Raw genomic sequence first — 10,614 nt, 5'->3', positions numbered from 1 at the left:
GAACATTTCCAATCTCTCCTTCGTTTACTCACTGAGTAGGCTACACAAATAAATTCAAACACCTTTTTAGGTACCCCTCTCTTTCTTGACAAAGGGTATCCCCAAACTGAGGTAAAAAGGCCCTCTTTGACAAGTTTGCGACGATAAAGTATTCAGTTTTCTTCTCATCCATAGATCAAATTATGATTTATTTCATTTATTTGAGTTGCAGTATTTAATATCAACGACTTCAGACTAAAATTCAAGGCTGTCCACAAATTTGTAACTTTTTTGACAAAACGACCATGAGAAGAATCGCACCGTTTAAAGCAGTTTGGATTACTTAACCCAGATTTGTTTTATTTATGTTGAACCTGCTTCATTATACTTGAAGAACTTATATGCTCAACAGAATGATATCGAAAAATGTTGCCAAAAGCTTAGTTAGGATTTATTTGAATTCTAATTTCTAATTTTGTATTTATTGGGGCAGATTGAAATCTGGGTAGAAGGACGATTGAATTGCAACCATGTCCAAATGAACAGTTAAACTATTTCAAATTTGCCTCCATTGTACTGAATGAGTTCCCAAAAGCCTTACTCGGCCATTCAAGTCCATGTGGGACAACAGCTTGACACCTCTTCCCGGTCATCAACTGTGGGATGACTCCACTGCCGTGAGAGCGTTTTAAGCCGAGTATATTTACATATAATGGTCAAAAAATTCTGCTGAAAATACCATTTCAATTAAGAATGCCTTTTTATTGTTTAACTTTAATTATTAGTTTATAAATTTGTAGGAATAGTACCATGGCATGTTTATGTATTATAATTCCCTATCCATATTATTATTCAGATAACCAAGATGTAAAAAGCATGGTTTGCTGCGGCTAAAACAAGATGGCACTAAACCCATTTAAGGACGAGCAGTTAAACTATTTCAAATTCGCCTCCATTGTGCTGGATGAGTTCCCAGAGGCCTTACGTCAGACGTTCAAGTCCATGTAGGACAACAACTTGAAACATCTTACTGGTCATAAACTCTGGGATGACTCCCCTGCGTTAGAAACTTATTTCTCACTTCAGAGGGTGGCCCTGGCAAGACCAAAGCTCCCACGAACGTCTCCTATGAAGAATGGGATTGCGCCGCCCTGTTCCAGGCCACCATCTACGCCAAGTCCTTTGCTGTGCCCGACAGTGGAGGTCATAAAAAGACACTTGAGCTGTTCATTAAACCTCGAAAACTGGTTCACGGAGGGTTCCATACATCGGTAACGAGCCTGACTGGAGACAAAGCTGAAACATTTGCACTTGCGATTGATCAGTTTCAACTTTTAAGAAATTCGCTTTTTCACTCGCACACCTCTGAAATTTTGAAAGCCACCTTTGACAAATACGTACAGTACGCTAAAGACGCATTCAATGCTCTTGGTGTCAACACGGACCGTCTTGATGTCATTGGGGGTTAAACAGAGTCCAAATTTCCCACAAATGAGGTTCAAAAACTAGAGGAACGTATCAAAGAGGAAAATCGGGCTCATGTAAGTTCTCTACAAGAACAGAATCAATTTCAACAACAAGAGATCATTTTTTTACAACAACAGATCATTTTTTTACAACAAGCGAATCAAAATCTACATCAACATGCATGTTTTCTGAAACAGCGTGTGGAGGACATGAGCTCGGATTTAAAAGCCTTCCGTCATAAAATGGAAGAATTGCCACCAAAAGACGACATACTAAATATGCTTAATCAAGCAACCACTTATAAACACGAGGCAGCTTTGAACATGCCAGGTAAATACATATCCAGTCTCGACTTAGAATACTTCATGCATTTCGTTTTGGTTAAGGTCGATTCGTTCGACTCTTTTTATGATTTAATCGGTTTTTTCTTACTTTAAAACCCTGTCCATCCTATCGAAAAGCTTTGCGACAAAACTGTTTTCATGTCCAGACGAAAGTTGTAGTAACAGGTTTTCACCGTAACATTCAATGCTTATCCCTGTGGTTTTAAAAACTAAACTAGTCACCTTATTTTAGAGGACTCTAGAGCTTCGTATCAAAACACTGCTGGGAGATCATTGAAACTTTTAAAATCATTTTAAAATGCATTGCACGATCTTTGCCGAGCTCTCAAAGTGAAATATCGTGAAAGGCCTTTTCTTTGTTTTCTCCTCTTTTATCATTATTTGCCTAATAATTAACCACTATCTACCCAAGGAACAATTGATATCCAGGGGGGAGATATCAACCTGACCATCAACAGCTATTTATTGAAAAAGTGAGATGTTCCTTGGAGTGTACGTTCAATTTTTTATTTATCACATATTCATCAAACTGAAATCAGCCTTAAGTCCACTACATGGAGAACATCAATTACACTTTTTAAAATAAATATCCCTGAAGTACATAGCGTTGTGAGCCGAAATAGATCCTTTTCAGTTTTCAGATCGGTATGACATTCATAAATCTAACTAAAGATGCTTCTTCCCTGTATAAAGATGTTGCTGACCAGGACATGAAAGGGATAGAAATCCCTATTTCACCACGAAGCCTCTGGAGACACGAGATTTCAACTGTAGCTTCTCATCTCAAGTCGGGTAACTTTGCGACAGCTCTTCCGTTTGCACAACGTTCAACAGAAACCACACGAAAGCTTTTTGGAGAAGAGGACCCTAGCACAGCTAGTATGTACTTGTTACTGGGAGCCTGCAAAGGCGAGTAAGTAACTTTGCATCAGCTCTTCAGTCCTCCCAGCATGCACTTGACATAAACCGAAAGTTCTACGGCGAGGAACATTCAGACACAGCCCAAAGTTACCTCTGTCTTGCGTTCGCACAACATTCCTTTGGTGATTATGCGTCGGCACTTGAGTCTGCAAAGCGTACCTTGGACATCAGACAAACGCTATTCAGCGAGGACAACTCAAACACCGCCAAAAGTTACTATGTTTTGGGGGTCATAGAGCATTCCCTAGGTCAAAGCATATTAGCCCTTCAGTCTAGCCAGCGAGCCCTTAACATAAGAAGAATGTTGCTTGGCGAAGAAAACTGTGACACCGCTCAGAGCTACGATTCCCTAGGGGTTACACAATATTCCCTAGGTGATCATAAGTCAGCTCTTAGGTCTCTCCAGCGAGCCCTCGACATTAGAAGAAAGTTGCTCGGCGAGGATCACTCACACACAGCTCAAAGCTACCATTCTGTAGGGGTTACACAACATTTCTTACGTTATCATACATCAACCCTTCAGTCTCTACGGCGGGCCCTAAACATAAGAAAAAAGTTGCTCGGTGAGGGAATCTCACACACAGCTCAAAGCTACCCTTATATAGGGACCACTCAACATTCCTTAGGTGAATTTAAATCAGCCCTTCAGTTTAGCCAACGAGCCCTTGACATAAGAAGAAAGTTGTTTGGCGAGGAAAACTGCGACACTGCTCAAAGCTACGATTCTGTAGGGGCCACATATCATTCCCTGGGTCATCATACGTCAGTCCTTCAGTCTAAACAGCGAGCCCTTGACATACGAAGAAAGTTGTTCGGTGAGGAACACCCAGACACACCTCAAAGCTACCATTCTGTAGGGGCCACACAATATTCCTTAAGTGATTATAAATCTGCCCTTCAGTCTAGCCAACGAGCCCTTGAAATAAGAAGAAAGTTGCTCGGCGAGGAACACTCAGACACAGCTCAAAGCTACCATTCTGTAGGGGTCACACAACATTCCTTAGGTAATCATGCATCAGCCCTTCAGTCTCTCCATCGAGCCCTTGAAATAAGATGAAAGTTGCTCGGCGAGGAACACTCAGACACAGCTCGAGGTTGCCATTCTGTAGGAGCCACACAACATTCCTTAGGTGATCATACATCAGCCCTTTAGTCTCTCCAGCGAGCCCTTGACATAAGAAGAAAGTTGTTGGGCGAGGAACATCCGGACACAGCTCAAAGCTACCATTATGTAGGGGCCTCACAGCATTCACTAGGTGATTTTACATCAGCCGTTCAGTCTAAACAGCGAGCCCTCGATATAAGAAGAAAGTTGTTCGGCGAGGAACACTCAGACACAGCTTAAAGCTACCATTCTGTAAGGTTGACACAACATTCCTTAGACGATCAAAAAACAGCCCTTCAGTCTTTTTAGCGAGCCATTGACATAAGAAGAAAGGAATTTGGCGAGGATCACGCGGCCACAGCTCGAAGCTACCATTCCGTATGGGTCACACAACATTCCTGAGATGATCATATAGTAGCCCTTCAGTCGAGCGAGCGAGCCCTTGACATGAGAAGAAAGTCATTCGGCGAAAAACGCTCCGACACAGCTTAAAGTTATCTGAAACAAACTAAGTAATAATAGGATGCTAGCTTTTGAGGGCCGTACTCCAAAGGGTATGTAAACCCAAAAATGCATGGTTTTCTTATACTATGTAAAAAGTGGTTTAGAATACGAATTTGCAGTTTGTTTTGCCCAATTCGACTTCTTTTAGGGAGGAAATCGACATTTTTTTCTCTCACAAGCGTGTCCCAAGTGATTTTTCCGTTGAAGTTTTCAGAGATACTGAACGGATAATATATGAAAATTGTTCTCAGCAAGGGTGGACTATGAATCCAGGCGGATTGGGAGCTGAGTTTGCTGAAGCCATTTCTTAATCATGCCTTAAATTGTGTTTGCTTCGATGCATTTGGTCAATGATCTCATAAATTCTTTCCTGCGTGTATTTTACTATCGATGCTTTGAGAGGTTTGAGGTGAATTCCGTTGTCGAGCTGCACTCTGATGACTGATGACTGTTGTTGTGTTGCTTTTGTGAGGTTTCAAGCAAAGGTTTTTTTAACTCTTTAAGCGCCGCTACCTCATTGCGTTACAAATTCTTTTATGCCTTGGATAAGTGCTCTCTGCGGGTTAGCTCTAAAGGGCAACAGAATGCTGAACCGGTGGCATTCAGTTTGATATGAGACGGATGTGGCTCTTTGTTTGGTCCGTGAAAGATGTTTTGGAGGCGAAATTATCTTGCGAATAAATCTAGCAAGAGTTGGTTTGGTTTTACATTCGTTTGTCACGGGTGTTGGGACGAATTTGAGACCCTAAAATAGCGAGCTGACTTGGCAGTCAAAAGGCTGACAGTTTGAGAGGTTTTTAAGAACTTCTTGTCTCCCTTTCTTTCCCTTTACTTTTGGAGAACACTTCTCGGTTGTTTCTCAACTCGGTCGGTCACCTCCGGATCCTCGCTATCTGCTGACTGCACGGGTCGCTTTTTTACTTCAGAAGAATTTGTTTCTGGTAAGGCCTGAATCGTTGTTACAGCACCGGGATCAGCAACTCTCTTAAGGCCCATTTCTACCATGTAGCTTTTCTCGAAACAGTCGGGTGATAAATGACTGCTTCAAGCAACAGAATGTTTGGACGGCTCGACGAAATTGGCTCTTTTCACTTGAACAAATTTAACCCTTTGTCGCTTCAAACATGGTTCTTTGGGAAATTTATACATTGTATGCTCGGGTTTGTTTGAATTACTACAAAACTAGACGACACAACGCTTTACCATTATGAAAATATTGAATGTATTCAACCAAATTGTAAGTACAAAAATCGTGACGAGACCAGCAAACAGGGGATGCGAAGGAGACTTAAAGGTATATCATGCTCTTTTGACCTCCTGTACCGGAAGGTTCCACCCGTGACGTCACAGGAAAGATGACGCAATTCAAGATGGCGAATGTTTCGAATTTGGAAGAGCTTTTACATGGTGAAAATGGACTTTTGAGAAAAAAACGAATTGCACCTTTGGAGTACTTGATATATTCGCTAAACGGCTATGTGAAAAGAAAATGTACGATTTTTGGGTTTACATGCCCTTTAAGGACTGAAGAAACGAACGAGGAGAGAGTAACTATTTCCAGTCTTATGTGCGTTCCATGAACACGCTTTTTTGCGTCAAGCGCTTCGTAGGCAGGTTAAGTATACCTTATTACATGAAATTTTCGCTACACGTTAATTTCGCGATTTAAAAAAAATCGCGAAATTTAATTGACGCGAAAATTAAATGTCGCAAAAAAAACATTACGCGAAAATTGACTCACATCATGTCAATAATTAAAACAATGACTTTATTACCATTACACACGTTTATAAGAATCATTTTGAGCTATTCTGTGGTAATGTTCTGGTCCTCTTCATCACTACTGCTTTCCGTCTCCACTCCAGGTAGCACTTCTTTTGTACAATCCCCAAACTGTCCATTCACTGGCTCCTTGTAGTGCTGTTCCACTAGTTGCTTAAACCATTTAATGGCTTCAACGCTTTTCGTGCATGCCTTCATTCTTACTGTCGCCTCTACAGGAATCTCCAACCCTCCTTGTATGAGTGGCGATCGTCGAAAGTGTGCGTCCTTTGCTGTCACGGAGACATCTGCGCCTCTTGAAATAAGAAATCTTGTAAAACGGCTGATCTCACGTGGTAAATGACCAAGTGTAACATTCGATAGTCGTCCGGAAAGCAATTTTGTGGCGGCTATTGCGTATTGATCATGTTGGTTGTTTCTTTCGTGGATGCAGGAAAGAACGTCTCCAACCTTAGGTTTCCATATCTCTTTATACACGTGAAAGCCTCTCAGGCCGCAGGGAAAGTATTATTGGACAATACCAGAAACTGAAGCCATCATCAAAACCCTGGCATCAAAATTAGCAGGGTTCGAGGTTTTAAAAATATTTCAGGTATTTCCGGTATTTTGACAGCTGACGATCACATATCCTCGCACACCACGTCAATACATGTGTTTTCTGTGGAAATTACATGTGACTGTTCGTTAGCCTGAGTATCAGGCGTTTCTGGGAGCGTTTCCCGTAGCTCCTTAGGAAGGTCTGACACTCAGGCTATCTGTTCGTCTACTACCTTTACATGTCTTTGTTTCAGTTCGGCTTCTCTCTTAGAAGAGAAGAACCTTAGCCCGAAGATTCAGTAGAGGAAGAAATAGTTGAATCATATATACCGAGGCAGGAGGATACAAATTAAGTAGTGGTTGAAAACAGGGAAACCGCGTCGGCAGTTGTAAACCTTTCAAGACCCGCCGAGATTTCGCAACAAAATCAACTTCCTAAGAGAAAAAGGGAGAAATATTTTCAATACAGCGGAGAAGATCGTGTGAAAATTGGGAAATTCGCAAGTGAAAATGGAAACAAGAAAACCCTAGAATGCTTTGCTGAAGAATTTCCAAGCTTAAAAGATAGTACAATGCGTACCTTTAAAAAGGCATTTCGAGAGCGACTTTCTGCGCAAATAGGGGAAGGAAACGTTCAACCGGTTACGTCCCTTGAAACGCAGAAGCGTGGGCGACCACCGTTCCTTTACGAGCTGGACAGCAACTGATCGCATTTCTACAAAACCTCAGGTCTAGAGGTGGTGTAGTGAACGGCAGCGTTGTTTCAGCTACTGCGCAAGCGCTGATTAGCAGCAATCCGTCGATGCGTGACAAGTACCTCTCATTTACATCCACGCGAGGATGGACTCAATCTATTTACATGCGTTGCAACTTTTCCCGGCGTGCAGGCACGACAACTAAGCCCCCAGTTCCAAGACGAGTTTATGACGAAAGCAAACTAACTTACCTCTCGGACATCGACAATTGTATCAAACAACACAAGATTCCACCGGAACTCATCATTCTCAATGCCGATCAAACACCAAGTTCTTACGTATCAGTGGGTCGAATGACCATGGCAGCAACAAACTCTCAGTCTGTATCAATCAAGGGTTTGACAGATAAGCGCAACATCACTTTAATATTTGTGATTTCTTTGTCTGGCGAATTTCTCCCGTTTCAAATTATATACCAGGGAAAACCTAAGGCTAGCCTTCCTCGGAACTTTAGTTTTCCCACGAGCTTTAATGTCAGCCAAAACCCAAAGCACTATTCAAACGAGGCAGAGACAATTGGCCTTATTGATTCTGTAATCAATCTCTACTTGATGAAGAAACGCAAGGAACATGGCCTTCCGCAACCTCAAAAAGCCCTTCTTATCTGGGGATGTCTTCAGAGGTCAGAAAACGCAGAAGGTGTGCTCGAAGCTCTCCTCGCTGAATATAGAAGTAATTTCTGTCCCAGCTAACATGACCCATTTTTTTCAACCTTTTGATCTAACGGTCAACGGAAAAGCCAAGAAGTTTTACAAGAACAAGTTTGCGACTTAGTATTCAGCAGAAGTCCAGAAACAAGTGGATAGTGGAATCAATTTTTTTAAAAGGTCGGTGTTGACCTCAAACTATCGGTCCTTAAACCAATCCATGCCACTTGGTTGGTAGAAATGTATAACTTTTTTAAAAGCACCGAAGGAAAGGTTTATGTTTTGAAAGGGTGAGAAAAAGCTGGAATAAAGGATGTTTTCAATGGAAAAGAAGTGCTACCGCCTATTGATCCGTATCAAGACATTTACGCAAGCAATTAAACAGCATCAGTCGAGAAACTAAATGGCAACATTTTCTCTTTGGAGTCTGCAGGAAGGAATATTTAATGTACATGTATAGTGAGGTCAATTAATCACTAAAAAAGTGACTTGAATTCAAGCATGAACTTCAAACCGTGCCTTGTTCAACAAATGGTAAACACCATAGCGTACACTCAAGTTATGGATGCACGCGGGAGGTTGCTAACTTACGAAATAAGCGTAGGAGTCGCTCGAGGCGATAGCCGAGAGCGACTCTAGCTTCTTGAGTGCTTAGCAAACCTCCCGAGTGCATCCATAACTCAATAGTGTACGCTGTGGTGTTTACCATTTATTTTATAACATAACATTGATACATTGTAGCTAAAGATTTCCCTTTTATTTAACAAATCTTACGTGACCAGAAAATACAAGCGCGCGCGGAAAAATTGTCTTTACATTTGCTCACGTCAGCAGCGTACACCCATGGGCAAATGGGGGACGCTGAATTGACCAATCAGAGCGCGCGCTTTACTTTGTTTATGTTATAAAGACACTGTGAGAACATCTTTCTTGTTACTGTTTACATATAATCAGTTCCGTTTCTGTTCATTTGGACATTGTTCATTAAGTTTGATCAAATTCAGGGACATGTTAAATAACATTGACAAAGGAATAAAGTGTGTCTCACTCAAAACGCGAAATTAAAGTGAGTCAAAATGCAAATTTTCGCAAAATCGCGAAATATGCGAGCCTCAAACTCGCGAATTAACGTGTCGCGAAAATTTCCTGTAATAAGGTACTAAAATATATCTATAAACAGTATCAGGTTACAGAAATCCGTCGAAATCTACAGCTCACTTCGGAAAAACTTAAATGCTTTGATGCAGCTCAAACTCCTTTGATTATTTTATTGTTTCTGAGGCGCACTTTTTTTCGTGTGCAGGATTAAAGCGGGCAATCCCGAGCGAGCAACATGAGCCCAACTTGTTTGCAAGAACACAGTCAGAACACAGGATTCACTTCATCAGCAGTCTAAATCCCACAGGTATAAACGTACGCTTTTCATTCCACTAATTTATTCGTGTTGTTCTCGTTGCCATGTTCCCACCAATAACGTAGCTCCATTTCTGCCTTTAAAAGCACACACAACCCACAATTCCTCTATTCGCTCCGACGAAGGGCTAATGCTCGAAACGTCAGCTTTTATAATCGTAACGGTGGCCAATTCACCATTTCTATTTTTCATCAACCAGGTATTAAACAAAACTAGTCAACCTGACTCAATTTCTTAGTAAAAATTATACATGAACTCAATCAACAAAATTCTTTATCAACACTTGGTGGGATTCAATATTAAAATATCATGAGTGGAAGTTTCTTGAAGTCTGCCTTAAAAAAAAAACCTATCAGAATAAATTATTCCTGCTCTATAATAACAACATTATAACAGTCACTTCATAGAATCTATCAAAGTTGTCACGCTTTATAATAAACTGTGTTATATGCACCTCCGGAAGAAAATAGAGCACTTTTTTCTTATAAATAAACCCAGACTTATAACATTTGTTGATTTCTTGATTCAGACATTAAAATTTCCCTCACACTTGAAACTGCTGCGATAACCACTGATGAGTTCGCAAACTTATTTCATGGAGGGGCTAATTTCAAACATTCATAAAAGCCCACAATATGTCAGAGTTTTTCTGCTGACATTTTGCATGGCTTAGTAATTGCAGGTCTCATTATGCATTTTTTTTTTAATCCATCATCATTTAAAGGAACTTTTACAGGCTTTCAAATAGAAATAAATTTGCACCTCAAAAGCAACCTATGCAAAAAAATACAATCACTGACCGCTTGAAATTTTGCTTCGTAGAGAAGGGGATTTTATAAAACACTAACAAGCTTTCTGTATCAACCTGCCGAGTTTCCATTAGCCCCACAGGAATAAAAAAAACACAGGAGAAATGCAACGGAAAAACATCAGTGCACCAGCATTCCACTCGCACAAAGGGTAATACCATCCTTAGTTACTTCAAGCGTAGAAAAAAAGAGAATTCGCATACAGGCACTCAACCAATTGACTGCTTTTTAAAGCAATCGAATCAAAATTTACCTCCATTAGGTGGAGTAGTATTTTCTGCTGGATCTCCTTGACTGGTTGACGAGGTGGCCTGGAAAGGTGGGTCCTAGCAAAACAAGGGGACAATATT

General features: G+C 40.9%; 1 pseudogene; it reads left to right on the top strand.

The window, feature by feature from the left end:
• Nucleotides 1-839: 839 nt before the first annotated feature.
• On the top strand, nt 840-9,957 carry LOC148728209 (uncharacterized; annotated as a pseudogene).
• Nucleotides 9,958-10,614: the final 657 nt, after the last annotated feature.

The sequence above is a fragment of the Stylophora pistillata genome, chromosome 6, assembly GCF_964205215.1.
Source record: "Stylophora pistillata chromosome 6, jaStyPist1.2, whole genome shotgun sequence".
Lineage (NCBI taxonomy): Eukaryota > Metazoa > Cnidaria > Anthozoa > Scleractinia > Pocilloporidae > Stylophora > Stylophora pistillata.
This window is presented reverse-complemented; position numbering and strand designations above follow the sequence as displayed.